We start from the raw sequence: 24062 nt of genomic DNA, 5'->3' as shown, positions 1-24062 counted from the left end.
GACACAATAGGGATAATCAGCGGAGTTACAAAACCTGTATAGAGTGTTTCTGAAATGTTCTCTGTGGTCACTCAAGCTTCACAGAGCTGCTTATTAAACAGACAGAATAGCAGAGAAGGCAACTTCATATCATCCATAGGACATAGCTATGCAGCATAATTTTTCTGAAAAGTGCTTTATATTGGATGCTACAGATCTAGACAGACTTCGAGTGTTGTTTTAAGAAGTACATGAAGCTCTAAACTAGTGTCCTCTTTATTCCTATTCCAACCTCAATCTCAGTTCTTAGCTGCCCCAGGATATGAGTCAACAATGACACTTAAATTGTATCTGTATTGAAGACAAGGAAAATCTGCAACAACCAACAAGTCTATTGTCTCATGATACGTAAATGCATTAGCTGAGTAACTACACCGTCATCCTCGGTATAAACTCTGCTTACTGTTCCTGACTCTTCTGTGTCTAATCTCCTGACTTCTACTCTATCTTATTCTTAGGTAAAATCCGAAATTTAATGAATTCTTTCAGTATACTCATATTTCCAAATTCAAAGCCAAAGTTTACAAGTAGGTTCTTAGTAGATTGTAAGGTGCCTTTCACCATTTTACACATGGTAAAATATTAAATTAATCTATTATAAGAATATATTGCTACAAGAGTTAGTCTTGAAATCATGGATCATCAACCAGAGGTCACAAATTAGCCATCTAATGTACTCTGTGGGCTTTATCTTCTGTGATAATCCTGGAAAATATTTTACAGTTAATTTTAATGCACTTCTTGGGTCAATTTTGAGCTGCAATTTGTCATGCATCATTAATTTACAAGTCTAAACAAGACCTGAGATTAATCACTATTTCACAGCAGCCAAACATTTTATAAAGCTATAGTAATATTCATGTTCTTCATCTCTACCTGTAAATGTATGGCTGCTGCATATTTGGTACCCAGTGCTTATTTTGCCTCATACTTTGAATTTGTTAGTCTGCACTTACTAGGAAAAATACTACAATATAAAGCATGCAATTATGATATTCATTCTTTAACCTTCTGTGTGGTATTTGACACCCACAGAGATTTTCTCAGCTCTGGGAATTGTTGAGTCAATGTTGTCTCAGCTACAGACCAGCAACCATAGCAAATGTTTTCAAAGCTGTCAGAAGCTGCACTCTTAAATCCATTATTTATACCCTTAGATAAAAGTGATCTGATTTTTTTCTTTAGAAACATAAAAAACCAAATAAATTCCCAGCTGAAGTCAATGAAGAGTAATTATTAGCATTCCTAATTAGCAAATAGACTATATTGACTCTCATGTATTTGTGTCTAGTCATACCTCTTTTACTAGGACCGCTTTGGCCCAGACACTCCCGTTAAACAGCCTGTTACATTAGAAAAGCAGTTCTTAAGCTTGGGATTAATATTTCACAGCAGTGGCCAAAGGGACACCATAATCCAGGTCATACCAATAAACAAATTGCAACTAGTATCTCGGAGAACATATGTCTAATAGTTTAGAAATTAATGTGAGTGGATAAAAATAGCAAACTGTAACATCGCTCTAAAAAATTTTTTTTTCATACTTAAAGAATTTGAGAATATTTTCATTCTAGAGCCAACCAATAGGTTTGTAAAGGCTGGTAAACAAAAGAAAGAGGGGGAATACTATTGTCAAAGAGTTTTCCCTTAGAGAATTGCCTGGAGGACCCGGTGGGAGAGGTGAAGACTCCTTCCCATCATGCAGCTAAGAGGTGGAGGTTTCTTCCTTCACTGCAGTGACAGCTTGGCCTTTCCTGCTACCCTGGCCTGCCTTCCTGTTACTGCAGGACACAGAGGTGAAGGCTGCAAGTGCCACACTGATCTCCCAGCTATGCGAGCACAGAGATCTCAGCTACTGCTGATGTTGCAAGGGGAAGAGAGGGGAGGAGGAGGAAAGCACTCCAAAGTTGGGTGGGGCAGTAACATGGGGAAGACACAGTCGTCTTCACCCTGTATCCAAACAGCAGCGGGCAGGAGGTACCTTCATCCTGCCTTGGGATTAGGTCTCTGATTTAGCCTACCCCACCTATTTAAGCCGCCTGGGTTTATGTTTCCTTTGCAGCTGTAATGCAGCCTGGCCGGCCTCAACTGGCAAGCTTACAGCTGAGAGTCTCATTATAGCTCATGGTGATATGCTGTACTTTTATATCAAGAGCTGAAATAACAAACTCAGTTCATGCAGGGGGCAGAGCTTTGGACTCATCTCTGCTTGAGAGGCCTGGTTATTTATTAATTATATTTAAAGTTTTATAACAGCTTAAAAGGAATGTGAGCCAGAGGCAACACTTCCAGTGAAGCCTCCCTTGTGCAATGCCTGTGTAATTCTCTTGTTTTAGTGCTGGTTTGTGCAGATACAAAAGGCTCCAGTCTGTTCCCTTCTCTAATGCCTCCACTGGTCCTGGTGATTTTTTTCATCCTTTGACATGGGAGCATTCTCACACACAGACCCCCAAAAGCACTACTTTGTTGTCAAACCCCAGTGCATGGAAGTCTAACAGGCAGACCAATGCAAAATCTTGCCCAATCATTTTCTAAGGAAAATCTGTAAGATTCCTGCCTTTTGATACCCACTCAGTGAGATTGGAGAGAATGCTTTGCAAGCCACTCCCTTCTCCTTGAAATCCCACTTGCCATGACAAGGCGAGTGTGGTTGGTAGGCTGCAGGATCCAAGTTTCTGATCCAGAGCCTGACAAGATTAAAGAATGGTGTAAGTGAATGAGTTCAGGTTAGTTAAGAATTGATGTATACTGGCTTGTTGAGTCAGGAAAGGCCTTCATAAACTTGTGTGATTTGCCACAGCCTTTTACTTGGTGCAAAGCAACCATTTACTTGGTAGTAGGCACTTCTGAAGTAGAAATTCCCTGGTGTGAGTGGTTTGGACTTCCAAACACTACACAGAGTGGGAACAGGGGAAACTGGTTTTGGCTGAGCCTATTTGGGGCATGGATAACTAAGAACTGGACTCTTCCATAAGGCTGCTTGTAAAGGTACCTGGTGTTAGTCACTTCAGTGAACCTTCTCCGGGTTTCCTCTGGCACGTGGAAGGCATCCTGGGAGCCTGCCCTGCTGCGGGGCAGCTGCTGGCATCGACAGCCATCTGCTGGCTTGTTCCTGCATCCTGAAGGCTTCTGCACTAGCTCCTGCAAGGCACAACGAGAAGATCTGGTGTCAATCTTTCATACCACCAATGTCTTTTTAAACAAACTTCACCTATTTAATCTGAGAGCAAGTTCTCGTTCTGAACAGATCTTTTGAGATCTTTGTTGCCTTTGTGTTCTCTCTCTTTTTATATACATTCCCTCTCTCTTTTATACAAGCCAAAAGTTACTTCCACACACTTAGCGCGTATTAGCTAATGAAAAGATTGCACTTTTGCAAAGCAGATTAGTATAATTATGCCCATTTTGCATCAGAGAGTACTGAGAAGTAAGTCAGGTGAAGGTTCAAGGTCTCTCAGCAGCATTATTGGTATGGGCTCCTGTCTGACCATTCTTGCCTACACAGTTTGATACTTGCTGGTGTTTTTTGAGATGCTGACCCCAAGCAAAGAGACGCTGGGAGATAAGATGTGCTGCACCCTGTTAGGAAGTATATGAGAAGTCTCTAGAAATCATTTCACCCTCTGTCCTTCCCTAATGCTGAATTTAGCTTTGCAGGAGTGCAAGCAGGGAAAGGCAGGCCTAAGAAACCTGACATAAATTCAATGTATTGTAGACGAGCTGTGGTTTGTACTTTGATTAAATGAATTTGCATAGCCAGTATTAGCTATATCCTAATGTATTTAAAAAGATGTTAATCAATTAAGTGCTTAGAAAATGATATGCAAACTAAATAAAATAAGGCATAGGGAGGCATGCTTGAGGGAGTGGTTCCTGAAAGGTTTCTTCAGCTTGCTGTCTCTGGGTAAGATGCCATCCTGCTTCAGCAAGGCCTTATCAAGATAAGCCAGTAAGTGACTGCTTTGATTTTAGCAATAAAAGATATTATCTGTGCTTCTTAATTTCTTTTAAATTAACATGCAACTTTCTGTAGTAATGTTACAGGTTTTATAAACAAACCCAGCAAAGGTAACAAATGTTAATTGAGCCTACTAACCTCAATTTAATATGATAATCAACATTTTTTGGTTTTTCCCTTCCTGTGTTGCTGACTGTGTCATTTCTTCCCTATTCCCCTGCTCGATGCATTAACCCTACAGTTACCCCACTGATTTAATTTTTCCTAGGAAAAACTCGTCTTCCTTGCATCCATCCACATCTCTGGCCTTTTGTGCTATCCAAATGAATAAAACACCTTGTCCTAGAGCTCTCGCTGCCTAAGACTGTCACAAAAAGAAGTGGATGAACAAACTGACTGTGGTGGCAATAACGAAATGAAAAAGATGGCTGTGATCTGGAGTGTCAGACCAGTTTCAGTCTTTTCCTGCTGGCTCCCCTCTGCAAATATTCTCCTAGTAATATCACTGAAAGTCTACTCCCTAACCAAGGTTCAAGCCTGAACATCATCCTCATCATCTTTGATGTATTTGTTGCCCTTGACACTACTATTAAATGCTTGTCCTTTGATACATTGTCGCATTGGACATCATGACTTTTCCATGCTCTTTTTCTCTCAGTCTAGACTTTCTCTCAAGCATCTCTCGCCAAAGCTTTTCCTCTCACCTCAAAGTGTAGCCTCCTCAAAACTTCTCAGTGCCCCTTCCTCTCCACCCTCAGTTCTCTGTCCTTGGGTGACCTCTTCTGCTGGTGTGGATGTAACTATTATGTCTATGCCAACTACCTTTAAAATGCTTATCTACTGCTGATCTTCCGCACACTGGTTTTGCATCTCACTGCCTCCGTAGTGCTACATCCTTACAGACAGCTTGCTACCAAGCTCACTGAGATCCAAAAAAGGAACTCATTAAAAAACAAACCAAACAACACAGCTTTCCCTAGCTTTCTGGCCAGCAGCCAGTGTGTATGTCAATTTTAATGTCTTTGATATTTAAATTTAGCTCTCTCTTACTGCTGATACCATTTGGCAGAAGGTGTACTTAGAATTCGCAAAGCTATTCACCAGGCATCTCTTTGCTACACTCAAACCTCTCCAGGAATTCACTTCTGTGAATAAAAAAACATAGGGATGAGCAAACTATCAGTGCTCTCCTAATTGGCGTTTTCTTGTTTTCACTCTCTTTCCGCTCTTTGTATGTTTGTATGCCATATCAAATATTCCCTTCTAGCCAAGGGCTGTCTTTATTTGTTCATGACATATTTTCAGGTTTCCTGGAAAATTAGTGTGTGTGGTTCTTTCATAGAATTACAAAGAAGAAAAAAAAGTATTTTAGTAACAGGACAGTATGACTATACAGCTGCAATGCTGAAATGTGTTATTAAAAGCAGATGTATTATCTGCCTGAGAATGTTGATTGGACTAAAGCTTTTCACATGTTGAATGTCTTGGTTTAAGAAGAGAAAAAACCTAAGTTACCTGACACTAGACTCAATCAGATTCTTTTGATTATTTTAGAGGGGTTTTTTAAGGAAACTTCAACACTTCAGAGTTGTGCAAGTATTACCTTCATATATTTCTTAACTCATGAATTCTTCTTCATTGATGTTCTGAATTTTTCTTTTGAGAAGGATCTGACAAATGATTACTCTTGGTTTATTAGGACTCAATTCTGTAAATTTTTAAGATGTTACAGAATGTTGAAGTTGCACAACTGGGATGCAAGTGATCCTATGCAATTTTAGGTGGTTTTGACCAAAATAGAGGTGCTATTGGTTGTAATAAATACATTTTTTTACAAAGAGAAAATTAGTGACAGTTACTTAGATGTTGCCAAAACCTGAAGAAGTTTATTGTGTCTCGATACCAACATCTATGTCATTACAGCACCCAGGTACTTTGAATTTAGACAGAAATCCCACTGAGATTCAGGGGACAAATCCCTCCTATTTCACTTGCAGTATTTGATATGATGTATATGCTGACATGCAATTCCATACAACCATGGCTGAAAGAGTCTGCCTTTTTTCCATAATAGCTCAGAAGTGAGGCATTCACCTAGACCTAATTCTTGTCCAGTTTTTATCCCAGGACATTGGAATTGTCTAGGTAAGTGCTATAATCACCCAGCTATTCACTGTTTTCCATAAAATGGTTAGATACTAATGAGAGTTGGGCACAACACCCACTTCTTGAATGCTCTAATGACCATATTGTAGTATTGTACTCATTTGCTTTCCTTGTCCTGCTGAATATTCAGGTATGCTGTACAAAGCAGAACATCCACAGGAGACCAGAATATCCTGCAGCAGATGGGTAGAGTGACAGCGAAGAGGAGGGAGCTCTGGATTTAAACCTTCTCCAGAATAAAGGCACCTAGACTTTGGTGTCCCACATCACAGGTGACTTACCCAGGCAACTAGATAATTACCCTGAGCATTTAGGTAAATTGTCAGTTCTTGGCCGTCCTTGGAAAGCGCTGATGACCTTCATTCTATTTCAAAGGAGTTATTCCCAAGAGGAGAATTACACCACAGTATGTCAGAATCGGAACCCCAAGTGCAAATGTTTAGAAAACAGGAGGTACAGTAAAGCTCCCATCGATAAAGTCTTCTAACTAGATAATTAATCTTTTATGAATGATTGCAAAAAAGTCTCCTTTTTCTCTTGCCCACTAGTCCTTTTTTCTTCATGAAAGCCTTATTATTAAGCTGTAGAGAAAACCTGCTTCTTTTAGCTTCTTAGAACTATCCAGCAAGAACTTTGGCAGGGGATACTTAAAAATGCAAGTTAGTTACACTAATTTTATGTAGTAAATTTGGCAGATATAAAAATTACCTGGTTCTTCCAGCAACAGCTCAAGAATAGTATTTAGCTGTGAAATTACCTATGACTTGTTCTATATTGCATCTTTTCCTTACACAGGTTTTTGTTCACAGCATAATCCAAAGCCTGTTAAATTTAGTGGGAACTGTGTTGTTGCTTCTGTTGCTCAACTGGAGAGTTTTTCTCCTGGTGCTTTAAAAGCTCTGCAGAAATACAAGCAGGAAAGTTTCAGTCTGAGAAGACTGCTTGACATAAATTAATTATTGAACACATATTAATATTCATAAGGGATCCAATTATCTGGGAAAGTCAAAGTGATCTTATTTGCTGATTAGCAAAGAAAACACTGGCATGATATTTTTCTTAAGTTCACCTTGTTGATTAAAATTTGTGTCAATGAGCAAGTGCAAGGTTGAGATAGAATAAGAGGACAATGATACTGGTGAGATAACTGCTGAAGTAAAAGTAATAGAAATGCAACTGAGTGGTATTTCAGCAGGTAAGAATCATAGTCATAAGATAATTTAGTCTGGAAGGACCTCTGGAGGTAGGTTGGTCCAACTCTGTCATCAAAGCTGGGCCAAATTCAAAATTACTTTCCTCACAGGTGACACCTGCCACAGGTCTCCGCGGATGAGAAGAGAGCTTCACAGCACAAACATGTAGGGACAATGGCCAAGCTGTACCAATGTCCTCCTGAGACCTGCCGTGTGATGAGCAGCAGCCCTATGCACACAAACATCACCATGTAATGAAGAGCAGTGCTTCCTGCTCACATGCACACCTCCTGACGCATACTTACACTACTCTCTATCACATATATTAAAGCCAGAGAGTATTAGTTTATTCACATTCCTGGGAAGGGTCACCACCTTGAGATTTTATCCAGGATGTATTCAACCTTGTTACAGCTCTGCCCACTGCTGTTCTTCTGACTCGCGTTGAGGGTGAGAATCAAAGGCAAGTGAAGTTCTTGTGGGAGCTGACCTTATTCAGCAGGGCTCTGCATCTTCAGACAATTTTCAGGTTGCCTCTATAGAGCAATAAAAGGCTGACTCACTTGGTTGTTATGATGCAAAAAAGGTACTCAGTATCTTCCAGGAACTTTAAAAATTGGATTTTGGTTTCTATTATTTCTGCACTGAGAATGTTGCCATTTTTACAGCTGACACTGGGCTAATTTGGCAGCTTGGGGGGAAAAAAATTGATAAAGATTCTTATGGAACAATTTGGATCTTTTCCCTATATCATCTACAATTTTTTGAAACCCCAGAATTAAAAGATCAGGAAACTTGCTAACTTATGTGAGACTTTATGAATGCCTGATTTCTCCTTATATTTGCTTCTTATTTTTCTCCCCACTGTTTGCTTTCTGTTTTGAAGTACCCATACCAGCACAGCTTTACTGACTGTGCATGTTTCACTCGTCAGGTCTGATGTATTGGTGATGAAATTTTGGGGATCTACCAGCTATTCTATTGTCTCCTGAAGTTCTGTAACACTTGTTTTAATTTTGCAAGGAAGGATTTAGAAGACTACCAGTCAGAAAAGCATGTGTAAATTTGATTAAAAGGTTATCTTTCCAGTGCTAGCTTTTGGATTAATATAAGACCCACAGACTGAAATTTTTGTCCTTTCTGAAATGTTTACCAAAACATATGATGATTATTTTTGTAACATGACCTTTCCAACACAAGTTTTATCAAAAGACTACTGTGGGTACAAAGGGAGGATTCGGAATAATATTAATTTGCGATTATAAAATTACTAAATTAATCTCAAATAGTGTCTTCTCCATGCTGTTTTGAATTTAAAGCATCAGAAGTTCCAGAGTGCCTCCCTGAGAAGATCAGCTTGAAGAGCCTCTCAGTCCAGATCTGCTTTCAATTGAACGGGAAAGTACATAGCCAGAGCTAAGGAAGATAAATGAGGAAAGGTTTTAGTGGTTGACAAAAGGTGATGGGATATGGCCTGCAAGATATTAACAACAGAAAGGCAGAGGAAAGACTTAAGGGTGTGATCTTGAGAAGAAGCTGAAAGGTGGTCTTTCTGGGTCCAAGCCCTGGAGTCACATACCCCCGCTTCTATGGGTGATGAAACTTCCTACCAATGTTTACTGCTTTTTGCCTACACAGAAACAGGATTTATGCATGTTTTTTGCAAATAAACAAGATTATACTAAGAACGTATCTAATTTGTGTCAGCAATTTTTATTCAAGTGGAAAAAAAAATCCTTGCAAGGCCTTGCAATTTGATCCACTTGAGTGAAAACAGCAACGTTGTTCAATAACATCTCAAATGCAAAACTCTTCAATAGACCTTGAAATGCTTTGGAGAGTTGACTTTTAGTTAGCATTTTGTTCTGCAACAGTCACAAAGTAAACTAAAACATCAAATTACATTTCTGTTTTTTCTCAAATACTGAAGAACAATGTGTGTGATTATGCACAATAATACAAGACTGAAAGGAGAACTGCTCAACTGATCTCTGAAGCAGGCAAATCTTGACACAGCAGACAAGCAAAGAAACTGAAAAGGTTCGGGAAAGAGATAAATGAGAATCAGCAGAAAGTCTGAAAATGGACTAGAAATCTCAAATATGTTTGGTACTGCTACAGCAAAGGCAGGACTTTATATAATGGGAACTTCCACAGAGATAATTAGAAATGCAAAAGAAAATTTTAGAAAAACAAATTTCTGAATTCTTGACATTTATGAATACTTGACACTTGTGAGATACTGAAAGACAATTTTTTTTAAGGTAAATATATGCTTGTGTGTATACATGTATGGTTTATTTATAGATGGCAGATTTTAAACTGCAGGAAGCTAATAGAATGAAAGATATCCATTTACTTCAGAAAAAAGGACTGATACAAAGTTTCCACGGATGACAATAAATCAGATTAAAACAGGATTTTTCTGCAGCTGCAGATTCACCTTTAGGTCTCTGACATGTATGTAGTGACAGACTAAATCTGGTTGGTTGAAATTGTTCTGTCTCTGGCTGTCTGCCAAACCTTTACCCCACAGCTAATGACACAGTGTTTTAAATCTAAAATTCAAAAGCAAACTAACCCTAAACACAGTTTGCCTTACCACAGTAGCTTGAGAACTGCGGCAGTCCAAAAGCTGCTTTTCTTGCCATTTACTTATCCTGTGGTAGGGTGAGGCACATGCGTAGGGTGGGCTGAATCTGCCATCAATTTTAATCTGCTATCACATTGTGTTCAAGCATTAAGTACAGTTCTGCTGCTGCCAGAGAAGAAGAAACTTCAGCCAAGAAATGTCATTGGACAAGACAAACTTGAGAAAAGATATTCAGTCCGGTCTGTGAGCAAAAACATACTGAAAGCACAAAAGAGAAAAGCTGAAGTTTGTGGGTGAGATCAGTTCTGTAAAAGGTATTGATTTATCTTTAACTGCTTAGCCCATCACCTGTACCTTGGAACAGGATGTAGAGGAAACAAAAAATACCCTTATTCATGCAGCTCACTCTTTCTTTATAGCACAGTAGCATGAACGTGGCCAAAACCATTTTGACCTTAGCTAATGACTTCTTTCACAGCAGAACTGCCCACTAATTCAAACACTCCTTGCACAGTCTGCTTGTCATTACAATCCCTTGCATGGTTTTGAATGTAAAATCAGGACTTGTCTGGGATCTCCTCTTTGGCTCTGGCTCCAAATAACAAGAATGCCTGCTGCTGTCCCACACAGGGGAAGTTAATGGACAGACCTCACTTGACTTGACTCTAATGACAATGTTTTGTCTTTGCTACTCCCTCAGTAAAGTCCCAGCACTGTTTTCTCAGACCAGATCTTCCAGGAATATTTGCATTGCTACAGACCATTAGGTAATTATACATCAGGATTCCTCAAATGCCAGAACTAAGTGTTCAGGCTGTGAGTAAATCAGCTCACTAAGGTCTGGCAAGACTGAGGAACAACCAAGACCACAGCGAAAGCTCAGTCAGCAGTGCAGTAGGCACTGTGTATAGGAGCCCAGGCTGCTTGGGCAGCAGGGAGCATCCTCTGTCCACACCGCTGAGGGGCTGGCTCTATGATCCCTACTTGTTCAGTCCTACTACCTAAGGCTCTTCTGTCACAGCACTTTGAGTCCCTCCTGATGCCTGTGTTTGGTCCTTTGGTAAATAGTGAAGGATGAGGCTCATCTCACCGATACCCACTTCTGGCACTTCACTTTGGCACAGTGTCTTGGTTTAACCCCAGCCAGCAATTAAGCACCACACAGCTGCTCGCTCGCTCCCTGCACTCCAGTGAGATGGGGGAGAGAATCAGAGAAAAAGTAAAACTCGTGGGTTGAGATAAAAAGTTTAACAGGACAGGAAAAAAAAAAAGAAAAAATAATAGTAATGATAAAAGAATACACAGAACGAGTGATGCACAATGCAATTGCTCACCACCTGCTGACCAATGCCCAGCTCATTCCTGAGCAGCGGTTGTGCTCCCCCGTTTTTGTTCAGCATAACATCATACAGTATGGAATATCCTTTTGGCCAGTTTGGCTCAGCTGTCCTGGCTGTGTCCCCTCCCAGCTTGTTGTGCACCTGGCAAGGCAGTGTGAGAAGCTGGAAAGTCCTTGACTTAGTGTAAGCACTGCTCAGCAACAACTAAAACATCAGTGTGTTATCAACATTATTCTCATCCTAAATGCAAACCACAGTACTACACCAGTTACTAGGAAGAAAATTAACTCCATCCCAGCTGAAACCAGGACACACAGAAGGTGTCTTGAAGCATCTGAGCTATCAGTCAACAGGGGTAGAGGCGGCGTGGGTAACAGAGTCTGAGTATCTTCTTGATCTTGGCAGGCTTGGGGAGTAGGCACATGCAAACCTCATGAAGTTCAACAAGGCCAAGTGCAAGGTCCTGCACCTGGGCCAGGGCAATCCCCAGTATCAATACAGACTGGGGGATGAATGGATTGTGAGCAACCCTGTGGAGAAAGACTTGGGGATACTGGTGGGTGAAAAACTGCACATGAGCCAGCAATGTGAGCTTGCAGCCCAGAAAGCCAATCGTATCCTGGGCTGCATCAAAAGAAGCGTGGCTAGCAGGTTGAGGGACGTGATTTCCCCCCTCTACTCCACTCTGGTGAGACCCCATCTGGAGTACTGCATCCAGCTTGAGATCCTCAGTACAGGAAAGACATGGAACTGTTGGAGTGGGTCCAGAGGAGGGCCACAAAAATGATCAGAGGGCTGAGAGATTTGAGGTTGTTCAGCCTGGAGAAGAGAAGGCTCTGGGGAGACCTTATTGCAGCTTTTCAATATACAAAGGGCACTAATAAGAAAGATTGAGAAAGAATTTTTACCAAGGCCTGTAGTGACAAGGGACAATGGTTTTAAACTAAAAGAGGGTAAATTTAGATTGGACATAAGGAAGAAATTTTTTATGATGAGGGTGGTGAGACACTGGAACAGGTTGCCCAGAGAAGTTGTGGCTGCCTCATCATTGGAAGTGTTCAAACTCAGGTTTGATGGGTCTTTGATCAACCTGACTTGTCCATGGCAAGAGGGCTGGACTTTAAAGGTCCCTTCCAACCCAAACTGTTCTATGATTCTACGAGCCTTCATATCCAACCCTGGACTGTAGCAGTAGAGAGTAGATGGAAAACAGATGTTAGTAAAAGGGAACTGCTATAGACAACAAAATAGAAGACGTCTCCTTTTTGTAGGCTCTTCTTTGTCCCTCCAATGGATTTGCTTCAGACTTGCCTTGGCTTTTCTCATCTTCTTGCAGTTGATGTATGTTTAGGAGTTCTCTTTACAAGCTTAGCTAAGGTACTTGCTCAGGGAAGAAGCAGTCCTCCCCTTTTCCCAGACATTCCATTGGTAGAGTCATACTCATCTTCATTTCATTACGTCAGCTATCAAGAAGTAACCAACTCACTTTTCCTTCTGAGTGGCAAAGCGGCATTTTGCTTTAAGGTTGCCAGCTAGCACTTTCAAATAGGATGTTGTAACACTCACCTGCTCCTCTCCATGCAGCAGCAAATCTGATATTTACAGGTGTCTCTGCTACAGTCAAGTACTTAGGTTTGGGAGTTTTCCTAATATTTCATTTAATTGGTATCCCTTGGCATTTCATAGATGCTCACAGCCTATCTCAGGAGCGGGAGGAGAACTCCTTCCTTCATTAAATACTCTCCTCTCACACTGGTAAACAGCTGGTTTTGAAACCACAAGAGAATACAAATTCATAGAATTAAGTTCCAGGAGGGGACACAGTCATTTAAACCATCACATGTAATACAAACCATCTTGTGTCAATCAGTTACCTCCATATTTAACCCAGTTCCTTGCGCTGAATAAAAGCATAGCTTGTGGTTGGCTAAAATATGTACAACGTGACACCTGATTTACAGATATAAAGAGATGGCTCTATCACCTCTCCTGGGAGTCTATGCCAGGCATTAATCACACTCAGCGTTAAATATTTGGGCTTTATCCCTCATTTGAATGACTCTGGATCAGTTGGCAGCCACTGCTGCTTTATTAAAGAACCCATTGGCACACAGGATGTTTCTTTACCTGAAGGTGTTTCTCTGCTATGATCCAATCACCTCTCAGTCATTTATTTGACAGATTCAACACATTCTTAAATATCCTACTGAAATTCATTTTCTCTATCCAAAACATCAGGTGTGGTGCTCTTTTGCTCCCTTTTTTTTCAATTTTTAAGGTTGATTTTTGCCTTTGAGAACACAAATTCCCACAGGGCATTCTGGTATCATTGTCAGCAAAGAAATATACCACAGTAAAATAATTTTACTTTTCCTACTCACTCTGCTCATTTATGCATCCAAAGATTACTACTTTAATACCTCTTGCTATAGCACTGTCATGGATATGCATATTTAGTGATTTTTTCACAGTTGCTTCTTTGCACAACACAGTCCCTCATTTTATACTGACTGAAGTGTCAAGAGAGCTTTGAAGACCTGTGGACCCTAAAAATACATAAAGTATGAGACGAATCTCAAGTACCCATTAGTGTTTAAAAAAATTCTGCATCAAGCAGTTAAAACTAAAATGCAGAAAAAGCTAAAGACACAGATTGAGAAGTCCCAGTAAACAAAAATTAGTGATTAAATTGAAAATACGTTAAATTGCTCTGTTGAAATCACCTCCCGTCTAGCTTTGGCCCGTTTGTATTGCAAAGTAGTGTACACAGGCAGCAGCACGGCGGTGAATCAGACCCTGATTTAGAGACAAAATATGGGAGGTTGGGCATGTAATTTAGCAAAACTCCACAAGAGGGGGATACTAGCCACAAGCAAAGCCTGCTCTGAAAACGCAAGCATGATCTGAGTGGGTTGGTCTGCTGAGGGTTTTGCAGTGAGCCTTAACTTACATGGCAGAGCTTCTGAAGGCTCTTTGGAGAAGGAGATGGTGATGGAGATCCAGCCCCAGTGTGGTTGCTGCTTAGACAGCCCTACCTCAGCTATTTTAGGATTCTAAAGTAGCTGAAATACTTTATAAAATAGCTGATAATTACACATATCAAAGTAAATGTTGATTGAAACTATCCCATCAGTCACTTCAGCTTTTGAGATAATAGGAAACAAACTCTGTCTCTAGAAATACAGCAGCACCTAACAGTAGAATTTGTTCCCATGACTTTATAAGAAAGGAAAAAAAACAGATATCCCTTTTTTTACAGGGAATGTTACTGAATCAAAACTACAGATCTAATTTAAGCCAGCATTGTCCACATATCACAGCACCATACAGAGCAGTACCTATATGCATATTTAACCCCTTTTCTTACTTTTGGTCCCAGATAACTTTGGATGGTTTTTTTTCCAAACTTGAGAGTTTGAAACAAGAAAGTCTCAAACTTGAGTCTTGTAAAATCTGATTTTTTTATGTAGATTTTCAATGCAGCTCCATTCTCTTTTTCTCAATGCTGCATGCTTAGTAGAGAAGTACTTCTGTAATCAGGACACTGTGATAGCTGCGTATCTGCAGAAGAAAAAGGTCAACCTTAGGGTCCCGTTGGGCTCTTTTCCAGGCAATCCAGCATGGATAAATTTCTCCAGCACTGATGGAAGCTGAAAGCAACCAGCGTTCTTGAAAATCATCCCAGTTTTAGCTAAGGAAAACAAACTTGAGATTGTACCTGAAAGAACCTTTGGGGAAATCTGTGTAATTTCAGGTAAATTCAGTGTGTTTATGTTCTTGATGTTTATGTTTCCCCTGCAATACATTTGTACTTATTATGCACTTCTTTCTCATTCTGAAAGCTACATGACTGATGGTTACCTCTGCTGTTGTCCTGGAGAATAAGCCAACCTGCAGCTGTTGTAACTCAGACGTCTTACAAGAGATTTCAGTGGGAAATGCAGTAACTGTAGCCTAACCTCCTGGTCTGGAGGAAAGGGACATGGGCTCTTGTCGCACTAGAGGTGACTATCAGCTCATCACACGCAAGTAGAGTCCTGTAGGAAGCCACAAATGCTGTTAAAGTGCTTCCTACAAGGGTAGGAAGGAATATTCGTCTACACTTTGACAGAGGGGCTCAAGAGCACCTAGAGAGTGACCACAGTCTACCATGGGTAAAGCACTTTTGGAGACACTGCCCACCCCACCAGTCCTTACTGTGTACCTGCTAACCACTGTGTTTTTCTCCTCGCTCTCAGTGAATGAGCCAGGGAAGGGAGATTACCCAATTAGAGTGTGAGTCCTCTTGGCCTTCCACCAGTCCCCACTGCCTGTGTTTGTGGCTGACTGAAGTGGCCAGCTAGAATACAGACAGCAGCTCTACAAAGCCTGCCCTCCTCAATGGCTGTACGGATTATGTCCATCACCTACCCCGCACATCATTTGTCAGGGACCCAACCTTTCCCTAAAGGAAGACTCTGGCCAAGAAGAACCATCAGCAAGCCTAATTCTGCTCATCAGCCTTGACTGTGCTGAAAGGGCTGGCATTCTTGAAAATCAGCTTGGTCTTAAATGCAGAAGAACAAATTTGGGAGCCAGGGACCTGCCCTAAGCTAGGGGAGGCAGAATCCATAGAACATGGACTTGGCATTGACAAAAACATGTGGAAGAAGATAGAGCAGAGGTAGAGCTAGAGCAGGACATTCAGCAGTCACCACTAAGAGATGGTGAAGCGGACAAGAAGGGCGGAGATAGGCAGCAGTTTCAGCAGCTGTCCCTTTATAATTGTAGCAGTGCAGCAGGCTTGTGCCATGGTTGTGGGTACTTGAATAGTCCCATCATAGAGAGACTGCATAGTGAGCTTCCTTTGAGGTACAGGTAACACCCCTCTGGTGGAGGAACAGTAAGTTAGAAGGCAGTGCAACCTTTCGTCTAGCAGTTCCTCTGCCTCTCATCCAAGGCCAAGTTTGATGTAGCACAGATGAGTGAATTTCAGTCACTTTTATCGAGAAAATTGTTAAGTTGTGAAAAAATACATGAACTAAAGCCTTGCCAGATAAGAAAAATAAAAAGCTGAGGTGAGGCTGTTGAAATCCTAACAGTTAGCACCATAAGGATTAGAGGAGAATTATGAAAGGTATAAAATCCTAAATAACAGATCAGGAGATCAGAAGATAGCAACTCAACAACACTGAGGATCTCTCATTCTCCACAGCACAATGGATGTCAGCCTCTCCCCACTTGACTGATAATGTTCTGGAAAGCAAAGAGTCATAGGGCATCTTACCTAGGGCAGTGAGCATATGCTTAGCCCAGTAGCTCATTAGTTCTAGCTCTATATTTGTTATGTATATTGCCCAACAAATTACTGAGTTTTGCTCTTAAATTGTATTTATCCTGCCTGAAGAGTTTTTGCTTAGACAGTAAAAGTCACCTGAACAAAGTGGCTTCTGATACCTTCATCTAGTCAGGGTGAATCACTATAAAAACCAGTATCCTCAAGGAGGTGAAATAAGAGATTAGAAGTGCCACTAAATTAAGCTTGGACTTCAGAGGAAAATATTCAGTTCTCTGATCCAAAAGACTATTTTGTCTAGGAGTACTTTTTCCAGTTTTTAAAGAATAAAAAGCAATTGCATCTCTTAATGAAAAATTGGAGTAGATGCAGAAAAGACTGAAAAGAAACAGGGAAGATGGATGGCAGGGAAAATATATAGAACTGAGTGGAAGAACTTATCTGCACCTTGAGATGATGAATTTTCAGAAGTTTTTGTCACATGCTCCTACAGTCTAAAGAGACGATCTTTGGTTTACAAAACAACCAACCACACAACCAAAAAAACCTGCTAAATGGAGCTTGCCAGCTGTGTGGATTCTCTCCATCAAATTTTGTAGGTCAGGCATCTTGCTGTAATGTGCCTCTCCGGACTCTGTAATTACAAGCTGTACCCATTTTTACTGACATTTCCAACCCATAATTTTCAGTCATAAACTTTACCTATCCTTGACATTTATAGATGTCAAATGATTTATATGTAAAACACTTCTATTGGCAAGCAATATTCTTTGTTATGAAGTCATGTGGAATTTAGTATGTGGCAATTAACCCTCTTGGGAAGTAAGTTTGCTCAGCAGCAGGAAAAGTTCACTCACAGCAAAGTCAATGTGGATTAATTGCTGTCTCGTAAGATTTTTTTTTCATATTTGCTAAGCTCTCTCTGCTGTTCCCTCCTGGTTGTCTGGCTTGTCCTTTGAGACCTCACCTGTTCTGAAATTCTTGTGCATGAATGGATTATTGTTGATGTGTAATTTGCAATTCCAGCTCATGGGAACTCACAAATATGAGCTGCTTTTCTGTTTATAGAGCTAGTGCACCTCTTGCTTCAGCATTGCTCCATACTGAACTTGAAGACTTGATTGTCTTCTGGGTGAATGTGAGCTCCAGCTATGCAGAAATAAACTGCTCACTGAGCACACGATGGAGGGAAATGACCTCTGGGATCCATGATAGGTCTGCCATAAAGAGAAGGAACCGTTTGGATTGCATGTGGAGAGAGAGACATTACAGAGGCTGCATTTCTATTAAATGCACAAAAAGACAGACTTTTTTAATAAATGCCATTGCAACATTGCTATGCTGCTCTACCCTACCTCTGTCTTCTGGTTCTTTAACCTTTTTTCCCATCTCAGCATCTGTAGTCTGTCTGCAATTTATTAACCCTATTACTACATGGCCACCTTCACACTGCAAGCCTGCGTATTGTATATGCCTGTAGTGTCTTGTGAAAACATTTTGCTGTGTTCAGCAAGGCACGACTAGGAAACATCTACGGAACAGAACTTCAAAGTCAGATTAAAACACAAAACTCTGTCACTGCCAGGTGCCCACCAAAGCCGCTCTATCACTGCCCTTCATCAGCTGGACAGGGGAGAGAAAATATAATGAATGGCTCATTGGTTGAGATAAGGACAGGGAGATCCCTCACCATTACTGTCATGGGCAAACCAGACTTGACTTGGGGAAATTAGTTTACTTTAGTACCAATCAAATCAGAGTAGGATAATGAGAAATAAAACCAAACACCTTCCCCCTACCCCTCCCTTCTTCCCGGGCTCAACTTCACTCCCGATTTTCTCTACCTCCTCCCCCCGAGTGGCGCAGGGGAACAGGGAATGAGGGTTGTGGTCAGTTCATCACACGTTGTCTCTGCCACTCCTTCCTCCTCACACTCTTCCCCTGCTCCAGTGTGGGGTCCCTCCCACGGGAGACAGTCCTCCACGAACTTCTCCAACGTGGGTCCTTCCCAACGGCTGCAGTTCTTTACGAACTGCCCCAGCATGAGTCCTTTCCATGGGGTGCAGCCCTTCAGGAACAGACTGCTCCAGCGTGGGTCCCCTGCGGGGTCCCAAGTCCTGCCAGCAAACCTGCTCCAGCGTGGGCTCCCCTCCACAGGTCCACAGGTCCTGCCAGGAGCCTGCTCCAGCATGGGCTTCCCACGATGTCACAGCCTCCTTCACGCGCATCCACCTCCTCTGGCGTGGGGTCCTCCACAGGCTGCAGGTGGATATCTGCTCCACCGTGGACCTCCATGGGCTGCAGGGGCACAGCCTGCCTCACCATGGTCTTCACCACGGGCTGCAGGGGAATCTGCTCTGGCGCCTGGAGCACCTCCTCCCCCTCCTTCTGCACTGACCGTCGGGTCTGCAGAGTTGGTTCCCTCACATATTCTCACTCCTTTCTTCTGACTGCTGCTGGTGGTGTGCAGTTGTTCCCCCCCCCCCCCCTTCTTAAATCTGCTATCACAGAGGCACTACCACTGTCGCTGATGGGCTTGGCCTTGGCCAGCGGCGGGTCCATCTTGGAGCTGGCTGGCATAGGCTCTATCGGACATAGGGGAAGCTTCTAGCAGCTTCTGACAGAAGCCACCCCTGTAGCCCCCCCACTACCAAAACCTTGCCACGCAAACCCAATACACTTCAGCAAGGCATGACCAGGAAACATCTATGGAACAGAACTTCAAAATCAGATTAAAACACAAAACTCTGTCACTGCTGGTGTGAGGATTGTAATTTTAAAAATAAAGTTAGCCTTCCCTTTCCTTCCTACTGTCCCAGTCAGCTGACTGAACACTCATTGACTGAGCACTCGCTCACTCTATCTAGTAAGAAAAAGTGGTAAACACATTGATAATATATCAAAAAATCAAGATGTGCAGTCTAAGAGATAAAACGATAGAAAAATGGACAGCATAATTCCAACCTGATAGGGAAAAGAGAACCAAGAAGGAGACAAGTGCTTATAGATGTAGCTGTTGGGGCTGACACAGGGGGCATGTGACCACTGGGTATACCATAGCCTGTATGTTGCCTGTATTCCTCAAGCCCAAATAACGTTAAATTACAGCCTGGACTCCCCAGGCGTTACAGCTTTGCCCCCAAAGAGGTGCCCTCTTAAATATTCTGTTCTATCAGACTGCAAAGAACATAATAGCTATTGGCTTTAATTCCCTAATTATGCATTAGTAAGAGACAAATTATTTTACAATCTTCCTGCTGGGATAGAGAGAAAATATTGCTGAGCAACCCTTTGAACACTTTATAAATACAGTATGTCATCAGGATGAACTTGCATGATGTGCTGCATAATACTTAAAACTTCTTAGTGGATGTCCAATTCATGCATTACATATATATTTGATAATGTTCTTGCTGTTGCTCAGACATTAAGCTGTTTTTTTGACATCTCTTAAAAACATACTGAAAGCATCTGCAGAGTTCTTCATTGTGATCAGTCTTGAAAATATCCAACTGCACTGCACTACTTTTTGTTAGAAAAATTAATCAAACCACCCAACTTCTCAACATAATAAAATCCCCACATGAAGCGTAACAGTTTTGTATTCCTTCACACACCCACTGATATATACACAACGATTACAGCTTTTTATGCAAGTGGCCTCTTGCTTCAAAGCTCAAAGCATCTCAAATTCTGAATAACTGCAGTTTCATATACTCACCTTTCTCATTTTTCAGGAAACCTACCACCTTCCTTCTCCATACATTCACCAGGCTCTGCTTCTTCTGATGATGGTTAGTGAAACATAAGGATAGATATTTTTCTTTCATCTTTTAGTCTACACATGAGACTTTCTCCATCTATCTACCAGTGTGGGTAGATGACCATTAATTGGATGCGCAGTGACACCAGGCTCTACATCATGTGTAGCATGCCCATGGACAGCAAGGCTCAGTCTCATACAGCACATGCTGGTCAGTTGTGCAGCATATGAGGAATAAGTCTGATACCTCAGATACTGGTAGTTGTGACTGCAAACTAGGGGTCTGTCTTGTGTTTTATGGGTCTGCATCTTAGGATGGCATACATATGACACCTGCTTCTGCACAACTGGCAAAGTCTTCATCAAGTGATTTATTTTTTATACCCTGGAGTTCAGCCAACCATTTCTGGTTATTCCAATTTCGCATTGCTGCCCTGCCAACTGCTGGCTGTCTGAGCCCGGAAACAGCATTTCACTGAGTGAGGCTGCTTCTGGAGAAGGGCTAAGAGAAAAATCTGCTCAACTCCAACCTCTTCTTGGGTGCCTTTATTTCCTGGTTATGAAGTTGTTATGGAATTTTAGCAATTCTTGTTTCAGCCTCTTCATATTTGCCACTGTGAGATTTAAATCATTAAATGTTTCACAGTAGTCATCTTGACGGTGCTTCACAAGTGAAGCAAGAAGTTTCTTATTCTAGAAAAAAAAATTCTTAACAAAGTTCAAGAATGCACATAAATACAAAACAGAAAGAACAGGCTGTTTTGTAAACTTGGAAAATAAGGCCAAAGCAAAAAATCAGTAGCTCTACCTACCTATCTGCAGAAATACCTTCTTATTTACAATAACATAAGCAACAAAAGATCACTCTTACTGTGAACAAAGAAATGCAAGTATGTCAAGCTCTTCACCATACCCAGGACAGTGAGAGTAAATGAATAAATGAGTATGAAGAGGTAGCGGGGAGCCACCCACTTTCGAAGTCTTGGCTGGAAATACAGAAATGTTCTGATGACATCTGAGTCTCACACAGATGCCTCTGGGAGTGTTGCATTCAAAATCAGAATTCTGTAATTGCTTCAATTCCCAGCGCTAACCACTCTGAATATAAGTATCAAGAAAAATGACTCACAAATGACATAATCCTGAAAGACATTTTGCATGAGTATTTCATCAACAGAAGGTGATTTCTTGAGATGGAAGGAGAACAAGTGTGCAGTTTCATTTGTCACCTAGTAAGATCTAATTACAGCCTGCAGCCAAAGTGATATCCACACTCACTCCTTCCGTACCAGCCATGTATTATTGCTCTCTCTCCTCTGGCTCAGACACAGTGGCTACACGGTGACTTGGACAAAACAGAAAGTTGATGTTCTGTAGTGGGTTACATTTACATGTTGTCACCGAGTCAATGTGAATAACCCTACAGCTGCATAAAGCAGGATGCACAGCGGGTGAAGAGGGGTTTTCAGTAGTTTGCAGTAAAGCAGAAGATGAAATTTTACTCTAATCTTAAAATGATCATGCTGTTATCTTCATTCACATAATTCTGCTTCAGTCTGTTTTCTTAAACACCATTCTTCTTTCCATTAGCCACTTAAGTCCTTGGTACAGTTCTGACTATGCATTTGCATTACTCTGGTATTATTTTCAGTAGTTGTTGGTTCATGTATGTCAATTGACATTTCTTTGTCTTCAGAAGGTTTGTGTTGGTTCCAGTAACCTAAAGGCTATGGTTCTTCTTATGTTTAGTCTCTACCATGAAATGCTCTGAAGGGTTACACAGGGTTTAATTTGGTCTTACAACACACTGAGTGACTGTGGCGCTCAGTCCATGAAAAAGGGCATTTTTAGCAGGCACAGGGAACATTACTAAATTGAACATAGGGAATCAAGTGCAGATGTATTTAAGAGGTTCAGTCTCAAGTGGTTTAAATATAAAACTTGCTGACACCTGTAATAACCCTAGTTCAAACTGGGGAAAAGCAGCTCATGCTGTGAACATGTTTTTACAGGTAGATACCTATGATTATGAAAGCCTCTGCTGCACCAGAGTTCCTTTCATCGTTGAGGGAATAACCATCATCATTGGATGAGACTGTCTTTACCACATAGAAAAAAAACTGTGCTTGACCCCTTTAGCTCACAGCTCTTTACTTTCAGCCTAAACTGATTTGATGAATGAACCAAACCCCCATCTCTTCCCAGCTCCTGTTTTTGCCTGTATTCATTCAAGGCTACCTGTTTGTCTTCAAACTCCTTTTTACTGCATGAGAAACTACTAGGTTTTCCCCTCTTCAAAATCCACTCCATTTTGCCACAGCAGGGATCCCTCTCCTTTCTCAAGCTGGAGCATGCCACTCCATTTGCATGCGAATGGTTTTGCTCATTCTTTTACCAATTCTGCCTGGAGTGGGGTCCTGATGTGTTACATACCATCATCACTTCTAAGTATTATTATACTGCGAGAGAGAGAGACACATTCAATATTGTTGGGCTGTGACAAGTACATAGCCCAAGAAAGGTCTCTCCCTCTGAGAAAAGGGAGGACTACAGGTGTGTGCCTCAATGCTAAAAAAGGATTATTTGTGTTTCGTTGGTTTTGTCCAGCCATACAAATCATCCCAGGAGCAAATCTCCAAATTCTCCTTCCCATCGGTAAGGCTGGGGCACAGCAGGCTCTTTCTTATCATTCCCCCCCGTTTCTCCCATGGTTTTGCATTTCTGGGCCCAGTCTGTGGCTGAGCGGCTGCCAGCCTACCCCTGCCCTCTGGCTGTCCTGCAGCCGCACCTTTACGCCTTTCCTTTGGAAAATGTTTTTAGATCTCCTCAGGCTGCAGGACGGTGCCGTCCCTCAGGACTGACCAGCGCGGGGACCAACGCTGTCGCCCCCTCGTTCTTTGCGCTGTTCGCCCTCAGCCTTCTGTCCCCGCAGCCCGGCAGGCACCGAACCGAGCACGCGAGGCCGCGGTGCCGCCGCCTGGATGCCACCGCCAGCCACCGCGGCCGCCCAGGCTGCCCGCCAGCTCCCGCCTGCTGCCCTCAGCCTCCCCGCCGGCCCCGCAGGGCCTCACGCCCCCCGCAGGACGCATGCGCGGCACCCGTGAGGCAACGGCGCGGGAAGGGGGTGAGCGGGAGCGACCGCTCCGCCGCCGGCCCGCCGCGGCAAGAGGCAACGCCTCATCCCGTGACCATGGCAACCTCAGCGCTCCCGCCCCGCTCTCCCCGTCGTCACATCGCCCTAGCAGCCCGGCGGACGCAAGCCCCGCCTTCCTCCCGCTCGGATTGGGCGCCTGGCCATAGCGCCATCTCGGCATAGCACCGCCGATTGGCCAGGTGCCGCTGAGGCACGGGACGCGCGGTGTCTCGAAGGAGGCGAAGGCAGTTACTCATTAGCATAGCCTCTCCCCCCGGCGGCCGCACCGCTCCCTCCCGCCCCGCCCCGCCCCTGCGCTCGAGGGGTCCTCGCTGTGAGGCGCCGCCGGGGTCCGGGGTACCCGGCGGGGGTTTGCCTGGCGGCTGGGCGGGAAGCTGGGCCGGGGCGGGGGGGGGAGGAGGAGGAGGAGGCGGCAGCGCCGCATCCTCCCTCCGTGAGGCGGCTGCGGGGTCCCTGACGCGAGCAGGTAGAGCATCAGCCGCGCCCCCCCGGGGCGTGAGCCTTCCTCCGCCCGAGCTGCCCGCGTGGGTGCGTCACGGGCGGCCGGGGCGGTCCCCTCGCAGCGCCGTCGCCTCACCCAC

Source organism: Gavia stellata, chromosome 3, assembly GCF_030936135.1.
Source record: "Gavia stellata isolate bGavSte3 chromosome 3, bGavSte3.hap2, whole genome shotgun sequence".
Lineage (NCBI taxonomy): Eukaryota > Metazoa > Chordata > Aves > Gaviiformes > Gaviidae > Gavia > Gavia stellata.
Note: the sequence above shows the minus strand (reverse complement) of the source record.